Below are 25,694 nucleotides of genomic sequence, written 5' to 3' on the forward strand. Positions count from 1 at the left end.
CCTCAACCCCATTCTCCTGCCTTCTCCCCATAACCCCCGACACCCGTACTAATCAAGAATCTATCCATCTCGGCCTTAAAAATATCCACTGACTTGGCCTGAGAGTTGCCAACTTCCTCACTCCCAAATACAGGACAAGGCCCGGGCGGCCGCCGTTGGTGGAGCGGGAGCACGTGGCCGCTGGCTGGGTGAGGTCACGTGGGGCGGTGACGTCACCCTTTGTCCCTTCTTTGGGAGTGAGGAAGTTGGCAACCCTGCTAACACGGGACAAGGGCGGTCCCGTACAGGACAAACCAATTTAGCCCAAATTACGGGATGTCCCGGCTAATACGGGACAGTTGGCGACCCTACTTGGCCCCCAGGGCCTTCTGTGGCAATGAATTCCCGCAGATTCACCACCCTCTGGCTAACTAAATTCCTCCTCATCTCCTTTCTAAAGGAAAACATCCCTTTATCCACTCGATCCCAGGCCTTGTACGAGACGCGAACCTGCGACTTTGAGAAAGAATGCAGGACCTTTCTTCACGCCCGTCACTGTTTGCTGCCAGGACCAGCTCATGTTCGAGTTGAACAGCGAGTGTTATCATATTTCCACTTGCAGCATCTCTAAATATTTAATAAGGAGTGATGTGAAACGCCCAGTGGCTTTTAATTAGCTTCACCAACCGTCTGAGAATGTGTGAAACATGGAGAGGTACAGAGCAAGACCTGATTGGCAGGCTCCTTCAGTAGACAATAGGTGCAGGAGTAGGCCATTCGGCCCTTCGAGCCAGCGCCACCATTCAACGTGATCATGGCTGATCATTCTCAATCAGTACCCCGTTCCTGCCTTCTCCCCATACCCCACTGACTCCGCTATCCTTAAGAGCTCTATCTAGCTCTCTCTTGAATGCATTCAGAGAATTGGCCTCCACTGCCTTCTGGGGCAGAGAATTCCACAGATTTACAACTCTCTGACCGATAAAGTTTTTTTCTCATCTCCGTTCGAAATGGCCAACCCCTTATTCTTAAACTGTGGCCCCTGGTTCTGGAACTCCCCAACATTGGGAACATGTTTCCTGCCTCTAACGTGTCCAATTCCTTAATAATGGTGTATGGTTCAAAACCATCAGAATACATCTCATCGCTGCCTAGACCCCCGTACACAAGACTTCCAGCAATCCCTCCCAGAGGGTTGCCAACTTCCATACTCCCAATATTTTGGACTAAATTATTTTGTCCCACTCCCCATGTCCCGTATTAGAAGGGTTGCCAACTTCCTCACTCTAAAAATACGGGACAAGGTGACGTCACCGCCCCGCACCCTCACCCAGCCACGTGCTCCCGCTCCACCAATGGCTGCCGTCACCCTTCGTCCCTTATTCGGGAGTGAGGAAGTTGGCAACCCTTCTAATACGGGACAAGGGCGGTCCCGTACGGGACAAAGTAATTTAGCCCAAACTGTCCCAGCACATACAGGAACCTTAACCTCCCACGACACTTGATGACGCAGAACATCGGCCCACAATCTGGAGCGCCACGGTATCGCAGCGGTAGAGTTGCTACCTCACAGCGCCAGAGACCCGGGTTCCATCCTGACTACGGGTGCTGTCTGTACGGAGTTTGCACGTTCTCCCCGTGACCGCGTGGGTTTTCACCGGGTGCTCTGGTTTCAATAGGCAATAGGTGCAGGGCAATAGCTAGCACCGTCATTCACTGTGATCACGGCTGATCATCCACAATCAGTACCCCGTTCCTGCCTTCTCCCCATACCCCCTGACTCCGCTATCCTTAAGAGCTCTATCTAGCTCTCTCTCGAAAACATCCAGAGAATTGTCCTCCACTGCCTTCAGAATTTCACATTTCCTCCCACACTCCAAAGACGTGTGGATTCGTAGGTTAATTGACTTCTGCAGATTGTAATTTGTCCCGAGTGTGTTGGATAGTGTTCGTGTACGGGATGCTCGCTGGTCGGCGAGCCGAAGGGCCTGTTTCCGCGCTGTATCTCCAAAGTCTTAAGTAAAGTCTAAAGAATGTAAATCGTCCCTCGTGTGTGTCGGGTAGCGTTAATGTGCGAGGATCTCTGGTCGACATGGACTTGGTGGGCTGAAGGGCCTATTTCCATGCCTGTATCTCGTAAACATAGAAAATAGGTGCAGGAGGAGGGCATTTGGCCCTTCGAGCCAGCACCGCCATACATTGTGATCATGGCTGATCATCCACAATCTCTAAATTAAACTAATGTGTGCTGAACATGAATCCAAGTTATACTAATCTCCCATGCCTGCACGAGATCCATCTCCCTCTATTCCCTGCCTGTCCACATGCTGATTTGAAAAGTTCTTCAACATCACTCACATATCTGCCTCCACCATCATGCCTGACAGCACATTCCAGGCACCCACCACCCCCTCAACACCACCCCCACCCACCCCTCCCCCCAATCACCGTTCATCCCAAACTCCGTGAGCAGGCATTAGGGCTTGTGCTGGAAGGAACTGCAGATACTGGTTTACACCGAAGATCGACACAAAATGCTGGAGTAATTCTCTGAATGCATTCAAGAGAGAGCAAGATAGAGCTCTTAAGGATAGTGGAGTCAGGGGGGTATGGGGAGAAGGCAGAAACGGGGTACTGATTGAGAATGGGGGATCGCTGGTCGGCGCGGACCCAGTGGGCCGAATGGCCTGTTTCCGTGCCGTATCTCTAAACTAAACATTTTACACATGTTTCTATAAGATCCTCTCTCATCCTTCTCAATTCCAGTGAATACAAGTCCAATCGATCCATCCTTTCATCGTATGTCATTCCCTTCAATAGACAATAGACAATAGGTGCAGGAGGAGGCCATTCGGCCCTTCGAGCCAGCACCGCCATTCAACGTGATCATGGCTGATCATTCTCAATCAGTACCCCGTTCCTGCCTTCTCCCCATACCCCACTGACTCCGCTCTATCTAGCTCTCTCTTGAATGCATTCAGAGAATTGGCCTCCACTGCCTTCTGAGGCAGGGAATTCCACAGATTCACAACTCTCTGACTGAAAAGGATTTTCCCCATCTCCGTTCTAAATGGCCTACCCCGTATTCTTAAACTGTGGCCCCTTGTTCTGGACTCCCCCCAACATTGGGAACATGTTTCCTGCCTCTAACGTGTCCAACCCCTTAATAATCTCATACGTTTCGATAAGATCCCCTCTCATCCTTCTAAATTCCAGTGTGTACAGGCCTACGTGTGGTTACGTCTGCTGCCCCCAGCCACGGTGCCAGCCCTGGGTTGTGCCCACTGCCCAAAGGCTCGGAGCCTCGTACACCAGCGGGCACCAGGGACCGGAAATGAAGTGAAGAGCAGAGCTCTGCAGGTGCTGCTACTCAACAGACAGAAATAGAAACAGCCATGAAAAGACTTGTCAGGTCAAACAGTCAGTGGTGAGGAGAGGTGGGGATGGGGAGGGAGGGAGATAATCGTGCACACTGCGGGCTGATGCAGCGAGATATACATACACACACCTATTTATATAGATGGTGTGACCTGCTGAGTTTCACCAGCATTTTGTGATACCATCTATTTATATAGATATATACACATACACACATATGTGCAGAAAGACACACAAACGCACACGCAGTCGTGGAGAGAGATAAACACGCACAGATATACACAGCTGGAGTTACTCAGCAGGACAGGCAGCAGCTCTGGAGAAAAGGAACGGTGACGTTTTGGGTTGAGACCCTTCTTCAGACAGAGACATAGACACACACACACACAGATATACACATACAGACACACAGATACAAACACATATGGAGAGATAGATACAGGAGGACACACCCACGCGATATTAGCGCTTCGAGATGACAGCACGGAAATGGGGCCTTTAGGCCCACTGAGTCCATGCCGACCATCAATCACCCATTCATACCGGTTCCATATTATCCCACTTTCACATCCACTCCCTACACACCAGGGGACAACGCACAGAGGCCAATTGACCTACAATTAATGTTGGAAGGCACTTCAGATGCTGGTTTATACTGAAGATAAAAACACTAAGTGCTGGGGCAATTCAACGGGTCCAACAGTATCTCTGGAGAAAAAGGATGGGTGACGTTTTGGGTCGGGACCTTTCCTCAGACGCAAAACGTCCCTCATGGAAACAGGCCCTTCAGCCCAACTCGCCCACACCGGCCAACAATGTCCCAGCTACCTGATCCCACTTGCCTGCGCTTGGTCCATATCCCTCCAAACCTGTCCTATCCATGTACCTGTCCAACTGTTTCTTAAACGGTGGGATAGTCCCAGCCTCAACTACCTCCTCTGGCAGCTCCTTCCATACACCCACCTCCCTGTGTGTGAAAAAGTTACCCCTCGGATTCCTATTAAATCTTTTCCCCTTCACCTTGAACCTATTTATTCACACAGAGAGTGGTGAGTCTGTGGAATTCTCTGCCACAGAAGGTAGTTGAGGCCAGTTCATTGGCTATATTTAAGAGGGAGTTAGATGTGGCCCTTGTGGCTAAAGGGATCAGGGGGTATGGAGAGAAGGCAGGTACGGGTTACTGAGCTGGATGATCAGCCATGATCATATTGAATGGCGGTGCAGGCTCGAAGGGCCGACTCCTGCACCTATTTTCTATGTTTCTATGTTTCTATGTCCTCTGGTCCTCGATTCCCCTACTCTGGGCAAGAGACTCTGTGCGTCTACCCGATCTATTCCTCTCATGATTTTACTGCCTGTTACTCCAGCACTTTGTGTCCACCTAACCTACAATGAACCTGCACGTCTCTGGGATGCGGGAGGAAACCGGACCAACGGAAGGAGACCCACCACGCAGTCACAGGGAGAACGTGCAAACTCCGTACAGACAGCACCCTTGGTCAGGATCGAACCCGAGGCAACAACTCTACCCGATGCTTCTCTGTGCTGGTTGTGTTGGAGAAAACAAAACAGGAAAAATGCCAAGTATTAGTGTTCCCTCATTGCAACCTGTGCAGTGGGATAATTTACTAGTCAGTAATCACCCTGCTAATGCGCATTTAATATCATTTTCCAGCTTCGCTGATATATTACTTTCTGTCTGCTTTATCCGCTGAGGCTCCCAGCTGCAGGCTGGTCAGAGAGGCTCGTGAAATGGATTACCATCATCTATATTATGTCTGGTTTTAAGCTGGATTGTGAAACATTGAGTGCTTTGGACTTTAGAGATACAGTGTGGAAACAGGCCCTTTGGCCCACCGAGTCCGTGCCGACCAGCGATCCCCGCGCACTAACACTATCCTACACACGACGGACAAAATGTAATTTTACCAAAGCCAATCAATACGCAAGCCTGCCCGTATTTTGGATGCAGGAAGAAATGGGAGCACCCGGAGACAGGGAGAACGTGCAAACATCGCACAGACAGCACCCAGAGTCAGGATCAAACCCGGGGGTCTCTGAACACGGCCCAGAACATCACACAAGCCAGCCTTCCCATCCAATGACTCCATCTACACCTCACGCTGCCTTGGCAAGGCCAGCAGCATAATCAAGGACCAGTCTCACCCCCCCCCCCAGTCACTCCCTCTTCTCCCCTCTCCCATCGGGCAAGAGGTACTGAAGTGTGAAAACGCACACCTCCAGATTCAGGGACAGTTTCTTCCCAGCTGTTATCAGGCAACTGAACCATCCTACCACAACCAGAGAGCAGTGGGATAACAGAGAACTCGTGTGAACGGGTGATCGCTGGTCAATAGACAACAGGTGCAGGAGGAGGCCAATCAGCCCTTCGAGCCAGCACCGCCATTCACTGTGATCATGGCTGATCATCCACAATCAGTACCCCATTCCTGCCTTCTCCCCATATCCCTTGACTCCGCTATCTTTAAGAGCTCTATCTAACTCTCTCTTGAAAGCATCCAGGGAATTGGCCTCCACTGCCTTCTGAGGCAGAAAATTCCCACAGATTCACAACTCTCTGGGTGAAAAGGTTTTTCCTCATCTCCGTTCTAAATGGCCTACCCCTTATTCTAAAACTGTGGTTCCTGGTTCTAGACTCCCCCAACATCGGGAACATGTTTCCTGCCTCTTGCATGTCCAATCCCTTAATAATCTTATATTCTTCAATGAGATTCCCTCTCATCCTTCTAAATTCCAGTGTATACAAGCCCAGTCGCTCCATTCTATCAACATGTTCTTTCATAGTTCGTGTGGACTTCATTGGCCAAAGGCCCTGTTTCTCTGCTATATCTCTAAATTCAAAACCAATGGCCAAATCATCCTGCGGTGGAAAGAACTGCAGATGCGGGTTTAAATCAAAGGTAGACACTCTCTGTTTGAAGGGTATCGACCCGAAACGTCACGCATTCCTTCTCTCCAGAGATGCTGCCTGTCCCGCTGAGTTACTCTGGCATTTTGTGGCAAAGTCATCCTGCTGCGCGGAGGAATATTTTAGACAATAGACAATAGGTGCAGGAGGAGGCCATTCGGCATTTTGTGTCTACCTTAGCTTTTCACTGTACCTTTTTTAGTTGAGATACAGCGGGGAAACAGGCTCTTCGGCCCACCGAGACCGTGCCGACCAGCGATCCCCGCATATAAACACCATCCTACACACGCTAGGGGCAAATTACAATTATCCCAAGTATACAAACCCAAGCCAATTAACCTACAAACCTGCACGTCTTTGGAGCGTGGGAGGAAACCACAGATCTCGGAGAAAACCCACGCAGGTCACGGGGAGAACGGTCAAACAGCACCCGCGGTCGGGATCGGACCCGGGTCTCTGACGCTGCAAGCGCTGTAAGGCAGCAATTCTGCCGCCACTCTGTCACACAAGAGTAAATACACACCACATCTCAGTGAGAAATAGCTTCCTCTCAGCGACATATTGAATGAAACAGCATGGAAACGGGCCATTCAGCCCAACTTGTCCACGCCAATTAAAATGCCCCTTCTAAGCTGGTACTGTATGCCCACGGTTGGCCCATTCTCAACAACAATGCCCCTCAAGGATGCGTTCTCAGTCTCCTGCCACACAATTCAATTAGGGTTGCCAACTTTCTCACTCACACATAAGGGACAAAAGGTGACATCACCGCCCAGCGTCCCTCATGACCTCACCCAGCCAGCGGCCACGTGCTCCCGCTCTACAAATGGCGGACGCCCGTGCCCGGGGGGGGGGGGGGCGGGTTGCTATGCAACCTCCATTAGGGGGCGCCCGGGCCACCGGGCCTACACTGGCCCCCGGGGCCAAAGTGTGTCCAGGCCTACAATGTTCGGGCCTACAGCGCCCCCGCCCCGGGCCTACAGTGCCCCCCGGGCCTAATACGGGACAAGGGCGGTCCCATACGGGACAAACCAATTCAGCCCAATATACGGGATATCCCGGCTAATACGGGACAGTTGGCAACCCAAGTCCCAATACACTCATGACCAGAGAGAAAATTCAGCTCTAACGTCATCTACAAATTCCTAGACGATTCCACAGTGGTGGGCCTGATCACAAACAATGACGAAACGGAACACAGGAACGAGATGGAGAAATTAGTCACATCGTGCCAGACGGCTGTGGAGGCCAAATCAATGGATAAAGTCACAGGTTCAAGTCTCGCACAAGGCCTAGAGGGAGTGGATGTGGAGAGATTGTTTCCACTAGTGGGAGAGTCTAGGATCAGAGGGCACAGCCTCAGAATTAAAGGACGTACCTTCAAAAAGGAGATGAGGAGGAATTTCTTCAGACAGAAGGTGGTGAATCTGTGGAATTTATTGCCACAGACGGCTGTGGAGGCCAACTCATTGGGTATTTTTAAGGCAGAGATTCACACATTGTGATCATTACGGGTGTCAGGGGTTATTGGGAGAAGGCATAGAAACATAGAAAATAGGTGCAGGAGGAGGCCATTTAGCCCTTCGAGCCAGCACCGCCATTCATTCTCCCCATACCCCTTGATTCCGCTAGCCCCTAGAGCTCTATCTAACTCCCTTTTAAATTCATCCAGTAAATTGGCCTCCACTGCCTTCTGTGGCAGAGAATTCCACAAATTCACAACTCTGGGCAAAAAAGTTTTTTTCTCATCTCAGTTTTAAATGTTCTCCCCTTTATTCTTAGACTGTGTGTCCCCTGGTTCTGGATTCTCCCAACGTTGGGAACATTTCCTGCATCTAGCTTGTCCAGTCCTTTTATAATTTTATATAAAAGGCAGGATAATGGGTAACAAGGAAATGGCAGAAGAGTTGAACAGGTACTTCGGATCTGTCTTCACTAAGGAAGACACTAACATTAGGCGAGAAATAGTATTGGGTAGACAAATGGGACTGAAGGATGATAAATCCCCTGGGCTTGATGGTCTGCATCCCAGGGTCCTCAGGGAGATGGCTCTTGAAATAGTGGACGCATTGGTGATCATTTTCCAATGTTCAATAGACAATAGGTGCAGGAGGAGGCCATTCAGCCCGTCGAGCCAGCACCGCCAATCAATGTGATCGTGGCTGATCATTCTCAATCAGTACCCAGTTCCTGCCTTCTCCCCATACCCTCTGACTCCACTATCCTTAAGAGCTCTATCCAGCTCTCTCTTGAATGCATTCAGAGAATTGGCCTCCACTGCCTTCTGAGGCAGAGAATTCCACAGATTCACAACTCTCTGAATAGATTCGGGATCAGTTCCTGTGGATTGGAGGATAGCTAATGTTATCCCACTTTTCAAGAAAGGAGCGAGAGTGAAAACGGGGAATTACAGACCAGTTAGCCTGACTTCGGTGGTGGGGAAGATGCTGGAGTCAATAACGGTGCATTTGGATAGCAGTAAAAGGATAAGTCCAAATCAGCATGGATTTATGAAAGGGAAATCATGCTTGACTAATCTTCTGGAATTATTTTGAGGATGTGACAAGTAAAATGGATGAAGGGGAGCCAGTGGATGTAGTGTATCTAGACTTTCAGAAAGCCTTTGATAAGGTCCTGCACGGGAGATTGGTGACTAAAATTAGAGCACATGGTATTGGGGGTAGGGTGTTGACATGGATAGAAAATTGGTTGGCAGACAGGAAGCAGAGAGTAGGAGTAAACGGGTCCCTTTCAGAATGGCAGGCAGTGGCGAGTGGAGTGCCGCAAGGATCGGTGTTGGGGCCACAACTGTTTACCATATATATTAATGATTTGGAAGAGGGAATTAGAAGCAACACTAGCAAGTTTGCGGATGACACAAAGCTGGGTGGCAGTGTGAACTGTGAAGAGGGTGTTAGGAGGTTGCAGGGTGACCTGAGTGAGCGAGCAGATGCGTGGCAGATGCAGTATAATATAGATAAATGTGAGGTTATCCACTTTGGCGGCAGAAACAAGGAGGCAGATTATTATCTCAATGGAGTTAGGTTAGGTAAGGGGGAGGTGCAGCGAGACCTGGGTGTCCTTGTACACCAGTCACTGAAAGTTGGCGTGCAGGTAGAGCAGGCAGCGAAGAAAGCTAATGGCATGTTGGCCTTCATAACAAGAAGATTTCAGTAAAGGAGTAAAGAGGTTCTTCTGCAGTTGTATAGGGCCCTGGTAAGACCACATCTGGAGCATTGTGTACAGTTTTGGTCTCCTAATTTGAGGAAGGACATCCTTGTAATTGAGGCAGTGCAGCGTAGGTTCGTGAGATTGATTCCTGGGATGGCGGGACTGACATATGAGGAACTATTGAAAAGACTAGGCTTGTATTCACTGGAGTTTAGAAGGATGAGAGGGGATCGTATAGAAACATATAAAAGGACGGGACAAGCTAGATGTAGGAAAAATGTTCCCAATGTTGGGGGAGTCCAGAACCAGGGGCCACAGTCTTAGAATAAAGGGGAGTCCATTTAAAACTGAGGTGAGAAAAACCTTTTTCACCCAGAGAGTTGTGAATTTGTGGAATTCTCTGCCACAGAGGGCAGTGGAAGCCAAATCACTGGATGGATTTAAGAGAGAGTTACATAGAACTCTAGGGCCCGGTGGAATCAAGAGATATGGGGAGAAGGCAGGCACGCGTTACTGATTGTGGACGATCAACCATGATCACAATGAATGGCAGTGCTGGCTCGAAGGGCCAAATGGCCTCCTGCACCTATTTTCTATGTTTTTCTATATTTCTATGAGGTTGAGAGGGAGAGATAGATCAGCCACGATTGAATGGCGGAGTGGATTTGATGGGCCAAATGGTCTAATTCTGCTTTGACTCCAACTGCTTTGAGTTACTTCACAAACTCTTCACATCTCTCGGCAGTCCATCTGAGGGAACTTTTGAAATCACGCACCCAGGACTATTTCGACACTGGCACAGTAACACTTCACAACATTTCCCAGGAAATACAGAGGCGTACAGAAAATCAAAGCTCCGCCAAGTTAATTTGCAGCCAAGAGCTTGGGATTTGAATATATAACATCAAATTAAAAAATGATAGAGGGCACTTCAATAGAAAAATACAAATCGTGCACATTTCAAAATAATGTTCACTTATTGCACCCGGTGGAGCAGCAGTAGAGTTGCTGCCTTACAGCGCCAGAGACCCAGGTTCGATCCAGACTACAGGTGCTGCCTGTACGGAGTTTGCAAGTCCTCCCCATACATAACTTGGATGAAGGGATTAAAAGTGCCATTAGCAAATTTGCAGATGATACAAAGCTGGGTGGTAGTGTGAACTGTGAGGAAGATGCTATGAGGTTGCAGGGTGACTTGGACAGGTTGTGTGAGTGGGCGGATGCATGGCAGATGCAGTTTAATGTGGATAAGCGTGAGGTTATCCACTTTGGTGGTAAGAATAGGAAGGCAGAGTATTATCTGAATGGTGTCAAGTTAGGAACAGGGGACGTACAACGAGATCTGGGTGTCCTAGTGCATCAGTCACTGAAAGGAAGCATGCAGGTACAGCAGGCAGTGAAGAAAACCAATGGAATGTTGGCCTTCATAACAAGAGGAGTTGAGTATAGGAGCAAAGAGGTCCTTCTGCAGTTGTACAGGGCCCTAGTGAGACCGCACCTGGAGTACTTTGTGCAGTTTTGGTCTCCAAATTTGAGGAAGGACATTCTTGCTATTGAGGGCATGCAGCGTAGGTTTACTAGGTTAATTCCCGGAATGGCGGGACTATCATATGTTGAATGATTGGAGCGACTAGGCTTGTATACGCTGGTATTTAGAAGGATGAGAGGAGATCTTATCGAAACGTATAAGATTATTAAGGGGTTGGACACGTTAGAGGCAGGAAACATGTTCCCAATGTTGGGGGAGTCCAGAACAAGCGGCCACAGTTTAAGAATAAGGGGTAGGCCATTTAGAACTGAGATGAGGAAAAACTTTTTCAGTCAGAGAGTTGTGAATCTGTGGAATTCTCTGCCTCAGAAGGCAGTGGAGGTCAATTCTCTGAATGCATTCAAGAGAGAGCTAGATAGAGCTCTTAAGGATAGCGGAGTCAGGGGGTATGGGGAGAAGGCAGGAACGGGGTACTGATTGAGAATGATCAGCCATGATCACATTGAATGACGGTGCTGGCTCGAAGGGCCGAATGGCCTCCTCCTGCACCTATTGTCTATAACCTGTGTGGGTTTTCTCCCAGATCTTCGGTTTCCAGCGCCAGACACAATAAACATGGAGGTGTCGCTACATTTGTACGGAAGTCCTCATTCGTTAAAAGCTAACAAATCATTCCTTATGACTTTCTGTACCTGCAAAATAAGTTTTACTTTTAGAGATGCAGTGTGGAAACAGGCCCTTCGGCCCACCGAGTCCGCGCCGCCCAGCGATCCCCGCACACTGACACTATCCTACACACAATGGGACAATTTTTTACATTTGCCCAGCCAATTAACCTACATACCTGCACGTCTTTGGAATGTGGGAGGAAACCGAAGATCTCGGAGAAAACCCACGCAGGTCAAGGGGAGAACGTACAAACTCCGTACAGACGGCACCCGTAGTCAGGATCGAACCTGAGTCTCCGGCGCTGCATTCGCTGTAAGGCAGCAACTCTACCGCTGCGCCACCGTGCCGCTGCGCCAATAGTACACCGAAGCCAATTAACCTACAAACCTGCACATATTTGGCGTGTGGGAGGAAACCCACGCGGGTCACGGGGAGAGAGAACGTACGAACTCCTATACAGACGGCACCCTTGGTCAGGATGGAACCAGGGTCTCCGGCGCTGAGAGGCAGCAACTCTACCGCTGCGCAATAACCTCACGTACAAAAGCATCCATGTCCTTCTGATCACAATAACCTCCCGGTCATAAAACGTCCCTTTTCTTCTACCAAAGTAGATGACCTTGCATGTTCCCACGTCAGACACATGAGAGTCATGCAGCTTTGAAACCAGCCCATCAACCAACATCATCCTCTCCCACCTTCGAGCACACACTGAAACCAATCCCACGCACATCCCCTTTTATTCTTCCCACGTAGATACTATCCAGTACAAGTTTACGGTACGATACGTTAGAACTTAGAGGGAAGACACAAAATGCTGGGTGAACTCTGCATGGTTGCACAGCAGTAGAGCTGCTGCCTTACAGCACCAGAGACCCGAGTTCGATCCTGACTACGTGTGCTGTCTGTCCAGAGTTCGTGCCTTCTCCCCGTGACCTGTGTGGGTTTTCTCCGGGAGCTCTGGTTTCCTCCCACACTCCAAAGACATACAGGTGTGTAGGTTAATTGGCTCTGTGCATGCGTAAATTGGCCCTATTGTGTGCAGGACAGTGTTAGTGCGCAGGGATCACTGGTCAGCGCCGTCCTGGTGGGACGAAGGGCCCGTATCCACTCTATCTCTAAACTAAACTAAACTCAGTCGATTAGGCAGCATCTCTGGAGAACATGGATAGGTGACGTTTCAGATCAGGAATCTAAAGAAGGGCCCCGACCCAAAACGTCACCTGTCCATGTTCTCCAAAGAAGCTGCCTGGCCCACTCAGTTACTCCAGTACTGGGTGTCGTCTTTTTTTTTCTCTCCACAGTTATTATACTTCTTTAAAAACATTTAAAATATGCCTTTAAATCAGCTGGTGTTTTGGCATGGTAATTAGTGCCGTTTGTCTGGCACAAGTCTCTAAGAGCCCTGTAGTTCGTTGTTCCAATGCAGAAGTCCGGCTGCTTTCTGCTCTGTTGCCTGGGATTAAATGGGCTCCAGGGAGAGAGACAGCTTGAGATCGGGAAACAGCCGAGAGAGAATAGACAATAGACAATAGGTGCAGGAGGAGGCCATTCGGCCCATCGAGCCAGCACCGCCATTCAATGTGATCATGGCTGATCATTCTCAATCAGTACCCCGTTCCAGCCTTCTCCCCATACCCCCCGACTCCGCTATCCTTAAGAGCTCTATCTAGCTCTCTCCTGAATGCATTCAGAGAATTGGCCTCCACTGCCTTCTGAGGCAGAGAATTCCACAGATTCACAACTCTCTGACTGAAAAGGTCTTTCCTCATCTCAGTTCTAAATGGCCTACCCCTTATTCTTAAACTGTGGCCCCTTGTTCTGGACTTCCCCAACATTGGGAACATGTTTCCTGCCTCTAACGTGTCCAACCCCTTAATAATCTTATACGTTTCGATAAGATCCCCTCTCATCCTTCTAAATTCCTGGGTATCCAAGCCTAATCACTCCAGTCTTTCAACATATGACAGTCCCGCCATTCCGGGAATTAACCTAGTAAACCTACGCTGCACGCCCTCAATAGCAAGAATGTCCTTCCTCAAATTTGGAGACCAAAACTGCACACAGTACTCCAGGTGCGGTCTCACTAGGGCACTAGAATCATAGAGTCATAGTCATAGAGCCATAGAGTACTGAAACAGACCTTCGTCCCAATGCCCCATCCAAGATAGTCCCATTTGCCCATCTTTGGCCCATATCCTTCTAAACCTTTCATATCCATGTACCTTTCCAAATGTCTTAAGAGTCATAGAGTGATACAGCATGGAAACAGGCCCTTCGGCCCAACTTGCCCACACCAACCAACATGTCCCAGCTACCCTCGTCCCACCTGCCTGCATTTGGCCCGTATCCCTCTAAACCCATCCTACCTATGTACCTGTCCAAATGTTTCTTAAACTTTTTGTCTTTTAAATATTGTTAGAGTACCAGCCTCAACTACCTCCTCTGGCAGCTCGTTCCATACACCCACCACCACCTGCGTGGAAAAAGTTGCCCCTCAGGTTCCTATTAAATATTTCCCCCTCTCACCTTAACCCGACATCTATGGTTCTTGATTCCCCTACTCTGGGTAAAAGACCCTTGCATTCACCCTGTCTATTCCCCTCATGAATTGATACACCTCTGTAAGATCACCCCTCAGTAGGGTTTGCCAACTGTCCCGTATTAGCCGGGACATCCCATATTTTGGGCTAAATTGGTTTGTCCCGTACGGGACTGCCCTTGTCCCGTATTAGGCCCGGGGGCCACTGTAGGCCCAGGGGCCGCTGTAGGCCCAGGGGCCGCTATAGGCTAACAGAGTGTGTTTGGGGAGCAGGACCGAGTTAGTTCGCCTAACGGAGGTTGCATAGAAACCCGTCTCCCGGCCCGGGCGGCCGCCATTGGTGGAGCGGGAGCGCGTGTCCTCTGGCTGGGTGGGGTCACGTGGGGCGCGGGCGGCGACGTCACCTTTTGTCCCTTATTTGGGAGTGAGGAAGTTGGCAACCCTGTCCCTTGGGCTTCTCAGCTCCAAGGAATAAAGTCAAGAACAGGGGGCAGAGATAGAAGGCAGAGATCAATAGGTTCTTAATTAGTAATGGCATCAGAGGTTACAGGGAGAAGGCAGGAGGAAGGGGAAGCGAGGCGAAAATAGATCAGCCATGATCGAACGGCAGAAGAGACTTGATAGACAGCATCTCGAAAACTGAAACTAAACCTTTGTACCTCTTGCCTGATGGGAGAGGGGAGAACAGGGAGTGACCGGGATGAGACTGGTCCGTGATTATGTCAGCGGCCTTGCTGAGGCAACGTGAGGTACAAGCCCCCACAAAGCTGCATGTGTTTGCAGCAGAAGAACATGGGTGGCACGGTGGCGCAGCGGCCCCACAGCACCTGAGACCCGGGTTCCATACCGACTACGGGCGCTGCCTGTACGGAGTTTGTACGTTCTCCCCGTGACCCGCGTGGGTTTTCTTCCTTCCACATTCCAAAGACATACAGGTTTGAAGGTTAATCGGCTTGGTATAAATGTAAATTATCCCCGTGGTGTGTGTGCAGGATGGTGTTAGTGTACGAGGTGATCGCTGGTCGGCGCGGTCTCGGTGGGCCAAAGATCCCGTTTCCAAGCCGTATCTCTCAAACCAACACTAAATGACTGTACCTCTCACCTGATGGGTGATGGGTGGGGGGGAGGGGCAGGGAGAAGAGGGAGCAACTGGGGCGAGACTGGTCTTTGATTTTGCCAGTGGCCTTCATAGGTTCTTCAGCGATGGGAGCACAATTAGGCCCTCCGGCCCATTCCACTCACCGAATCCGCGCCGACCGGCGATCCCCATGCGCTTGTTCTATCCTGCACACTCGGGACAATTCTCCCCTCTCCCACAGGGCAAGAGGTACAGAAGCGTGGAAACGCACACCTCCAGATTCAGGGCCAGTTTCATCCCAGCTGTTATCAGGCAACTGGACCATGTGAAGTGCCACGAGCCAGCACACAGCTGCACCTTCTTGCAGCAGAACACAATAAACATTGCACGCCACTAACGCTCTTTTCCTTATGGAGCGGCCGGCTGTGATCTACTTATGTTGAAAGACTGGAGCGACTAGGCTTGTATACGCTGGAATTTAGTAAGGATGAGAGGGGATCTTATCGAAACGTATAAGATTATTAAGGGGTTGGACACGTTAGAGGCAGGAAACATGTTCCCAATGTTGGGGGAGTCCAGAACAAGGGGCCACAGTTTAAGAATAAGGGGTAGGCCATTTAGAACGGAGATGAGGAAAAACTTTTTCAGTCAGAGAGTTGTGAATCTGTGGAATTATCTGCCTCAGAAGGCAGTGGAGGCCAATTCTCTGAATGCATTCAAGAGAGAGCTAGATAGAGCTCTTAAGGATAGCGGAGTCAGGGGGTAGGGGGAGAAGGCAGGAACGGGGTACTGATTGAGAATGATCAGCCATGATCACATTGAATGGCGGTGCTGGCTCGAAGGGCCGAATGGCCTCATCCTGCACCTATTGTCCATTGCAGGACAGCAAGACATCAACATAGGGAGGTCACAGGGGGGTGCAGCGGTAGAGTTGCTGCCTTACAGCGAATGCAGTGCCAGAGACAAGGGTTCAATCCCGACCACGGGCACGGTCTGTACGGAGTTTGTACGTTCTCCCCGTGACCTGCGTGGGGTTTCTCCGAGATCTTCGGTTTCCTCCCACTCTCCAAAGACGTGCAGGTATGTAGGTTAATTGGCTTGGTAATTGGCTTGTCCCTAGTGGGTGTAGGACAGTGTTAATTTGTGGGGATCACTGGTCAGTGCAGACTCGGTGGGTCTTTAGGGCACTGTTTCCGTGCTGTATCTCTAAACTAAACTAAAACAAGAGTCCCAATTTCCACAAATCCTGCAAGGAGGAAAGAATAAGGAACAGATGGCAGATGAATTATACTTCTAAATATATATATTCGATCAGAGTCTTCTGCTCAGCAGTAATTGGTGATAATCTGTTCGCTCACACTTCAACGAACGACAATTGCCGTCTTCAATTAGCGAGCGATGCTGCATTAATTATGGAAAGTTCGGCGATATTATGCATGCTAATCAGAGAAAAATTGCATATGCAAATTGTGCCCATTCTAGAGTCGCCGCCTAGTGGCGGGCCCTTCGGCCCACCTTGTCCATGCTGGCCTTCAAGTAACCAAGTGCACAAGGCCAATCTGCCAATGCCAGGTCTTCTACGTCTCTGCGATTCAAATACTTGCCCAAATGGTTCTTAACCTGGGTGTCGTGGTGCACCAGTCATTGAAAGTAGGCATGCAGGATCCTCGAGTATAGGAGCAAGGAGGTTCTGCTGCAGTTGTACAGGGCATTGGTGAGACCACACCTGGAGTATTGCGTACAGTTTTGGTCTCCTAATCTGAGGAAAGACATTCTAGCCATAGAGGGAGTACAGAGAAGGTTCACCAGATTGATTCCTGGGATGGCAGGACTTTCATATGAAGAAAGACTGGATAGACTCGGCTTGTACTCACTGGAATTTAGAAGATTGAGAGGGGATCTTATAGAAACGTACAAAATTCTTAAGGGGTTGGACAGGTTAGATGCAGGAAGATTGTTCCCAATGTTGGGGAAGTCCAGAACAAGGGGTCACAGTTTAAGGATAAGGGGGAAGTCTTTTAGTACCGAGATGAGAACGTTTTTTTTCACACAGAGACTGGTGAATCTGTGGAATTCTCTGCCACAGAAGGTAGTTGAGGCCAGTTCATTGGCTATATTTAAGAGGGAGTTCGATGTGGCCCTTGTGGCTAAAGGGATCAGGGGGTATGGAGAGAAGGCAGGTACGGGATACTGAGTTGGACGATCAGCCATGATCACATTGAATGGCGGTGCAGGCTCGAAGGGCCGAATGGCCCACTCCTGCACCTATTTTCTATGTTTCTATGTTTCTATGTTAAACTTTGCGAGGGTCTCCGTATACACCATCCTCAGGTCGGGCGTTCTGGAGAACCACAGCCCAATACGTAAATGACAAAGTCATCGAATCATACAGTGCGGTAACAGGCCCTTCAGTCCAACGTGCCCGTGTCGACTAAGAATCCACACGGGCGGCGCACGGTGGCGCAGCGGTAGAGTCGCTGCCTCACAGTGCCAGAGAACCCCGGTTCAAACCTGACCAAGGGCGCTGTTCGTAAGGGGTTTGCGCGTTCTCCGTGTGACCTGCGTGGGCTTTCTCCGGGTGCTCCGGTTTCCCCCCACACTCCAATAACGTACAAATTTGTAGGTTAATTGGCTTTCATAAAAAGCTTGTAAATTGTCTATGCTGAGCGGGGTAGTGCTAGTGTAGACAATAGACAATAGGTGCAGGAGTAGGCCATTCGGCCCATCGAGCCAGCACCGCCATTCAATGTGATCATGGCTGATCATTCTCAATCAGTACCCCGTTCCTGCCTTCTCCCCATACCCCCTGACTCCACTATCCTTAAGAGCTCTATCTAGCTCTCTCTTGAATGCATTCAGAGAATTGGCCTCCACTGCCTTCTGAGGCAGAGAATTCCACAGATTCACAACTCTGTGTACGGGGCGATCGCTGGTCTGCGCAGACTCAGTGGGCCGAAGGGAATGTTTCCGTGTTGTACCTCTCAAGTCTAAAACGTCAAGTTAGGAAGGGGGGACGTACAACGAAATCTGGCATCAGTCACTGAAAGGAAGCATGCAGGTACAGCAGGCAGTGAAGAAAGCCAGTGGAATGTTGGCCTTCATAACAAGAGGCGTTGAGTATAGGAGCAAAGAGGTCCTTCTGCAGTTGTACAGGGCCCTAGAGAGACCGCACCTGGAGTACTGTGTGCAGTTTTGGTCTCCAAATTTGAAGAAGGATATTCTTGCTATTGAGGGCGTGCAGCGTAGGTTTACTAGGTTAATTCCCGGAATGGCGGGACTGTCATATGTTGAAAGACTGGAGCGACTAGGCTTGTATACACTGGAATTTAGAAGGAAGAGAGGGGATCTTATCGAAACGTATAAGATTATTAAGGGGTTGGACACGTTAGAGGCAGGAAACATGTTCCCAATGTTGGGGGAGTCCAGAACCAGGGGCCACAGTTTAAGAATAAGGGGTAGGACATTTAGAACGGAGATGAGGAAACACATTTTCGTCAGAGAGTTGTAAATCTGTGGAATTCTCTGCCTCAGAAGGCAGTGGAGGCCAATTCTCTGAATGCATTCAAGAGAGAGCTAGATAGAGCTCTTAAGGATAGCGGAGTCAGGGGGTATGGGGAGAAGGCAGGAACGGGGTACTGATTGAGAATGATCAGCCATGATCACATTGAATGGTGGTGCTGGCTCGAAGGGCCAAAGGGCCTCCTCCTGCACCTATTGTCTCAGAGTGCTCCGGTTTCCTCGCTAACTGCAAAGACGTGCAGGTTTGTAGGTTAATTGGCTTGGGTAAGTTGTCGCCTGTGTGCAGGATAGAATTCCTGTACAAATGATCACTTGTCAGTTGAGATTCAATGGGCCGAATGGCCTGTTTCCCCCACTGTATCTCCAAACTAAACCAAACCAAAATTAAACACCCAGAGGAAACCCACGTGGACACAGGGAGAAAACTCCACACAGACAGCACCCGAGGTCAGGATCAAACCCTTGTCTCTGGCACTGTGAGGCAATTCAGCTTAGTTTATTGTCACGTGTACCGAGGTACAGTGAAAAGCTAAGGTAGACACAAAATGCTGGAGTCACTCAGCGGGTCAGGCAGCATCTCAGGAGAGAAGGAATGGGTGACGTTTCGGGTCGAGACCCTTCTTCAGACTCCGAAGAGTAGTCTGAAGAAGGGTCTCGACCCGAAACGTCAGCCACTCCTTCTCTCCCGAGATGCTGCCTGACCCGCTGAGTGACTCCAGCATTTTGTGTCTACCTGCGATTTAAACCAGCATCTGGTGAAAAGCTTTTGTTGCGCGCTATCCAGTCAGTGGAAAGACAACACATGATTACAATCGAGTGGTATACAGTGTACAGATAGAAACATGATAAGGGAATAATGTTTAGTGCAAGGCAAGGCCAGTAAAGCACAATCAAAGATAGTCTGAGGGTCCCCGATGAGGTAGATAGTAGTTCAGCACTGCTCTCTGGTTGTGATTCTTGCTATTGAGGGCGTGCAGCGTAGGTTTACTAGGTTAATTCCCAGAATGGCGGGACTATCATATGTTGAAAGACTGGAGCGACTAGGCTTGTATACACTGGAATTTAGAAGGATGAGAGGAGATCTTATCGAAACGTATAAGATTATTAAGGGGTTGGACACGTTAGAGGCAGGAAACATGTTCCCAATGTTGGGGGAGTCCAGAACAAGGGGCCACAGTTTAAGAATAAGGGGTAGGCCATTTAGAACTGAGATGAGGAAAAGCTTTTTCAGTCAGAGAGTTGTGAATCTGTGGAATTCTCTGCCTCAGAAGGCAATGGAGGCCAATTCTCTGAATGCATTCAAGAGAGAGCTAGATAGAGCTCTTAAGGATAGCGGAGTCAGGGGGTATGGGGAGAAGGCAGGAACGGGGTACTGATTGAGAATGATCAGCCATGATCACATTGAATGGCGGTGCTGGCTCGAAGGGCCGAATGGCCTCCTCCTGCACCTATTGTCTATTGTGGTAGGGTGGTTCAGTTGCCTGATAACAACCAGGCAGAAACTGCCCCTGAATCTGGAGCAACTCTCCCAGCTGAGCCACTTAATTGCACATTTTCCTCCTGCATTCTAACTCCCCCAGTGCCACACTTCACTCACACTTGCTCTGATCCACCAGATGCCGACGAATTGCATTGACACCTATTTGCTTCAGCTTATTTCGTCTCCACAAGCTGCCTCCTCCGGCCACAGCCAGACCGAAGATACTGGAGGAACAAGGTAGACCACTCGACCCTAAAAACCGTAGTAGGTCACGGCCGCCATTTTAGTGGGCAGAAACTTGCAGAAACATTTTTAAAGAAAAATAACAAAAATCTGTGAATTGATAGATGAGATATATTCTGCATTTTAGATTTTTAGATTTAGAGATACAGCGCGGAAACAGGCCCTTCAGCCCACCGAGTCCGCGCCGCCCAGCGATCCCCGCACACTAACACTATCCTACACACACTAGGGACAATTTTTTTTTTTTTTACATTTACCCAGTCAATTAACCTACATACCTGTACGTCTTTGGAGTGTGGGAGGAAACCGAAGATCTCGGAGAAAACCCACGCAGGTCACGGGGAGAACGTACAAACTCGGTACAGACGGCGCCCGTAGTCGGGATTGAACCCGAGTCTCCGGCGCTGCATTCGCTGTAAGGCGGCAACTCTACCGCTGCGCCACCGTGCCGGTATCATCTCATATACTGTTCCCCCCAAAACACTGATTACAATGCGAGAGGCATAGCGAACGGCGGGTTTTGCCTACTAAAATGGCCCCTTTGCGTAACTACACTTCAGGATAGGCGATTTCAACGGAGTGGTCCATCTTGTTCCTCTAGTATCTTTGAGCCACACTGGTTTGCCATGGTATGTCAATGGACTATCCCAGAGTGGAACATCCTTCCCGACACCACCAGATGTGCACCAACCTCGTCACTCTTCAAGTCACGACGACTCGACAGCTTGGACACGGGTCGTCTCACCAAACGTGCCCACATAAAAATCTAAATGGTCTTTTTTTGCAACCGGTAATCCCACGCGAGCATACCGTCCCCAGCCAACAATGAGCCCATTGTGGGCTCCGCCCTTCCTGAGGTCATCTGTTCCCGGCCCTAATTAGTTCTTGCCTACAGTTTATTTCCACCCCCTCATACCCATCCACTTCCAGTCTGCAGAATGGGTTCCGACCTGAAACGTCACCTATTCCTTTTCTCCAGAGATGCTGCCTGTCCCGCTGAGTTACTCCAGCACTCTGTGAAACGTCATCTATCTATGTTCTCCAGAGATGCTGCCTGACCCGCTGGGTTACTCCAGCACTCTGTGAAACGTTACCTATCCATGTTCTCCAGAGATGCTGCGTGACCCACTGGGTTACTCCAGCACTCTGTGAAACGTTACCTATCCATGTTCTCCAGAGATGCTGCCTGACCCACTGGGTTTCTCTAGCACTTTGTGCCTGTCTTTGGTATAACCCAGCATCGGCAGTTCTTTATTTCTATATTTGACCAGGGTCCTCTATTTGAATTTACTGCATTAATTTATTTTTTGTGTTAAAAATTTATTTATTTTTCTATTGTGTTTTGTAGTTTAGCACAATCTGCAGGCGTTGCCACTTTCATTCCACTGCACATCTTGTATGTGTATGTGACAAATAAACTTGACTTGACTTGACCTGGTCAACTCTGTGGTCGGAAAGTTGCCCATAAGCTGGACAGAGTGCAGAGAACACTCCCTTTTTGTTTGATACCCCCCACATCTGCAGTTCCTGATTTCCACTCTCTCTCTCTCGGAACTAAACAGGAAGCGATAAGGGTAACGTGCCGGAGAATGCTTGGTGCTGCTTTGTTGACGGTGGTTGAGGTGGTGACCATCAAGTGCTCCGAGCCACCCCTCCCCAGCCCATCAGCCCCCCCCTCCCCAGCCCATCAGCCCCCTCCCTGCTCTCCTACCGCCTCACCTAGAGAGGGTAGACACAAAATGCTGGAGTAACCCAGCGGCTCAGGCGGCATCTCGGGAGAGACAAGGAATGGGTGACGTTTCAATAGACAATAGGTAAAACTTTTTCAGTCGGAGAGTTGTGAATCTGTGGAATTCTCTGCCTCAGAAGGCAGTGGAGGCCAAATCTCTGAATGCATTCAAGAGAGAGCTAGATAGAGCTCTTAAGGATAGCGGAGTCAGGGGGTATGGGGAGAAGGCAGGAACGGGGTACTGATTGAGAATGATCAGCCATGATCACATTGAATGGCAGTGCTGGCTCAAAGGGCCGAATGGCCTCCTCCTGCATCTATTGTCTATTATAGGCCATTCAGCCCTACGAGCCTGCACCGCCATTCACAGTGATCATGGCTGATCATCCACAATCAGTACCCCGTTCCTGCCTTCTCCCCATATCCCTTGACTCCGCTATCATTAAGAGATCTATCTAACTATTGTGCTGCTGTAACTTTCGGGTCGAGACCCTTCTTCAGACTGACCACCTAGAGAGGGGTAGGGTGGTGGTGGGTGGGGGTAGGGAAAGCAGGGTTGGGGAGCGGGGGGTAGGGAAAGCAGGGTTGGGGAGCGGGTGGGAGGGTGAATGTTGCTGCCAAAATCCAGATCTCTATCACAAACATTCCCAAAATTAGCAACTGCTCCACATCTCCCACTAGCAAATCCCAGCAGGAACTACGTCCGGTTTCAAGGAAACAATTCAGTCCACTCCTACCCCAGTTCTCTCCCCCCTCCCCCAACCCTCCTCCACCGTGGTGACCCTGTGAATCTCCTCTGACGTTGAAGTTGTCCAACTGCAAAAGGGTACAGAGAAGATTTACGAGGATGTTGCCAGAGGATTATAAAAGGACCGGACAAGCCGGATGCAGGAAAAATGTTCCCAATGTTGGGGGAGTCCAGAACCAGGGACCACACAGTCTAAGAATAAAGGGGAGGCCATTTAAAACTGAGGTGAGAAAAAAACGTTTTCACCCAGAGAGTTGTGAATTTGTGGAATTCTCTGCCACAGAGGGCAGTGGAGGCCAATTCTCTGGATGAATTTAAAAGAGAGTTAGATTGAGCTCTAGGGGCTAGCGGAATCAAGGGATACGGGGAGAAGGCAGGCACGGGTTACTGGTTGTGGATGATCAGCCACAATCACAATGAATGGCGGTGCTGGCTCGAAGGGCCAAATGGCCTCCTCCTGCACCTATTGTCTATGTTTCTATGTAAGTCTATGTCTCGAGGGTGTGAGCTATAGGGAGAGGTTGAGTAGGCTGGGACACTATTCCTTGGAGCGCAGGAGGATGAGAGATGATCTTGTAGAGGAGTATAAAGTAATGAGAGGAATAGATCGGGTAGACGCACAGAGTCTCTTGCCCAGAGTAGGGGAATTGAGAACCATAGGTTTAAGATGAAGGGGGAAAGGTTTTATAGGAATCTGATGGGTAACTTTTTCCACACAAAGGGTGGTGGGTGTATGGACCAAACTGCCAGAGGAGGTAGTTGAGGCAGGGACTATCGCAACGTTTACAAAACGATGAGACCGGTACATGGATAGGACAGGTTTGGAGGGGTATGGGCCAAGCGCAGGCAGGTGGGATGAGTGTAGATGGGACATGTTGGCCGGTGTGGGCAAGTTGGGCTGAAGGGCCTGTTTCCACACTGAATGAACTCGAAACCCATGCCACAAAACACATCTACAGACCAATGACCATTCATTCACCCCATGACACTGAAAAATCCGGCTCTAATCTCAAGAGGCACAAGAAGTCACAGATGCTGGGAAAAACAACCAACACTTAAACTTTTATAGTAAAAAAAGGTGTAACCTCACACTGACACAGTAACATGCAGAAAAATGACACAAATACCAACTCACCACATGACTGGTCTGAGTTGAGAATAGACACACCAAATCTCCAAGTACAATTTGCCAGTTAAATTCCCCACAAACACCCCCCCCCCCGAACAACACATGCTGCGAATGGGGGGAAAGTACAAGTAAAAATGAAGAGCAAACTCACCGTTTGTTCCCCGTATCCCGCGGGTTTAGTTTTAACACTCCCACGTCTCGGCTCCAAATCCAAACGTTCTTTCGCCTTCTCTCCTTCCCTCCCTCCCTCTTTGAGGAAGTCGGGAGAGGGGGGGGAAAGGGAGAGAGAGAGATGGTGTGTGTGTGTGTGTGTGTGGAGAGAGAGTAGGGGAGAGAGAGAGATGGTGTGTGTGTGGAGAGAGGAAGAGAGGAAGAGAGATAGTGTGTGTGTGGAGAGAGGTAGAGAGATAGTGTGTGTGTGGAGAGAGGTAGAGGGGGAGAGAAAGGGAGGGGGAGAGAGATGCTGTGTGTGGGGGAGAGGGGGTAGTCGGGGAGAGGGAGAGAGAGGGAGAGAGAGAATTCTCGTACAAGCGAATGTTCAAAAAATGAAATTGCAAGGTTAAAGAACAATTGTGTGTGTGTGTGTGTGAGAGAGAGAGTGAGTGAGTGTGTGTCTCTGAGCTGCCCCAGTGCTAGTTGGAGCTGTTATTGCAATAAAGAGCTTAAAACATACACCCCTCACATACAAACAGAGCGAACTATTGTGCTCAGAGCGAACATTAAATGAATGAAACGGTTCTACGCTTGGATTCTTTTTCACACCTCCTTCCCCCTCCCTAAGAAATTAAGCTGATGTTCTCTCCGTGTTGGTTACATCCTCTCCTCCCTCTCCTCTGTCAATTCTCCTCCTGGTTTCGATTGTTTGCTCTTACTCCTCCACTTCCTTCCTTCCTTTCTCTCTTTCTCTCTCTCTCCAGAGCGATATGCGAGGCTGGGATTGGGGAAGGGAGGGAGGGAGAGAGAGAGAGAGAGAAGGCAGTGAGGACCCGCCCCGATACACAGAGTTAAAGGAACAGCGCGCTCTAGGGCAGGGAGCTGGGGCTGGGACCTGGCGAGTGGGGGGCTGGGACCTGGGGGGGCTGGGACCTGGGGGGCTGGGAGCGCTGGGGCTGGGACCTGGGGGGCTGGGACCTGGGGGGCTGGGAGCGCTGGGGCTGGGACCTGGGGGGCTGGGACCTGGGGGGCTGGGACTGGGGCTGGGAGCTGGGGCTGGGATTGGAGACTGGGACCTGGGGGGCTGGGAGGTGGAGGGCTGGGACTGGGGCAGGGAGCTGGGGCTGGGACCTGGGGGGCTGGGACCTGGGGGGCTGGGACCTGGGGGGCTGGGACCTGGGGGGCTGGGACCTGGGGGGCTGGGACCTGAGGGGCTGGGAGGTGGAGGGCTGGGAGGTGGAGGGCTGGGACTGGGGCAGGGAGCTGGGGCTGGGATTGGAGACTGGGACCTGGCGAGTGGGGGCTGGGAGCGCTGGGGCTGGGACCTGGGGGGCTGGGACTGGGGGGCTGGGACCTGGGGGGCTGGGACCTGGGGGGCTGGGACCTGGGGGGCTGGGACCTGGGGGGCTGGGAGGTGGAGGGCTGGGACTGGAGGGCTGGGACGGGGGGGCAGGGAGC

The 25,694-nt window shown here is 50.1% G+C and overlaps 1 protein-coding gene across 3 annotated transcripts in view; it reads right to left on the reverse strand.

Annotated features, from left to right (window-relative positions):
- The window catches only part of gdpd5b (glycerophosphodiester phosphodiesterase domain containing 5b), a 158,121-nt gene extending 133,110 nt beyond the window's left edge, over positions 1-25,011 (reverse strand). Inside the window, exon 1 of one of the 3 annotated variants that reach the window (XM_078401985.1) lies at positions 24,235-25,011. The gene's annotated coding sequence lies outside the window, so the exon portion shown is untranslated. Of the gene's footprint in view, positions 1-24,089; positions 24,110-24,234 lie in introns of those variants that run through there. The other 2 variants (XM_078401983.1, XM_078401981.1) reach the window with 2 other exon arrangements.
- Between the last annotated feature and the right edge of the window lie 683 nt (positions 25,012-25,694).

Source organism: Rhinoraja longicauda, chromosome 7 (genome assembly GCF_053455715.1).
Source record: "Rhinoraja longicauda isolate Sanriku21f chromosome 7, sRhiLon1.1, whole genome shotgun sequence".
Lineage (NCBI taxonomy): Eukaryota > Metazoa > Chordata > Chondrichthyes > Rajiformes > Arhynchobatidae > Rhinoraja > Rhinoraja longicauda.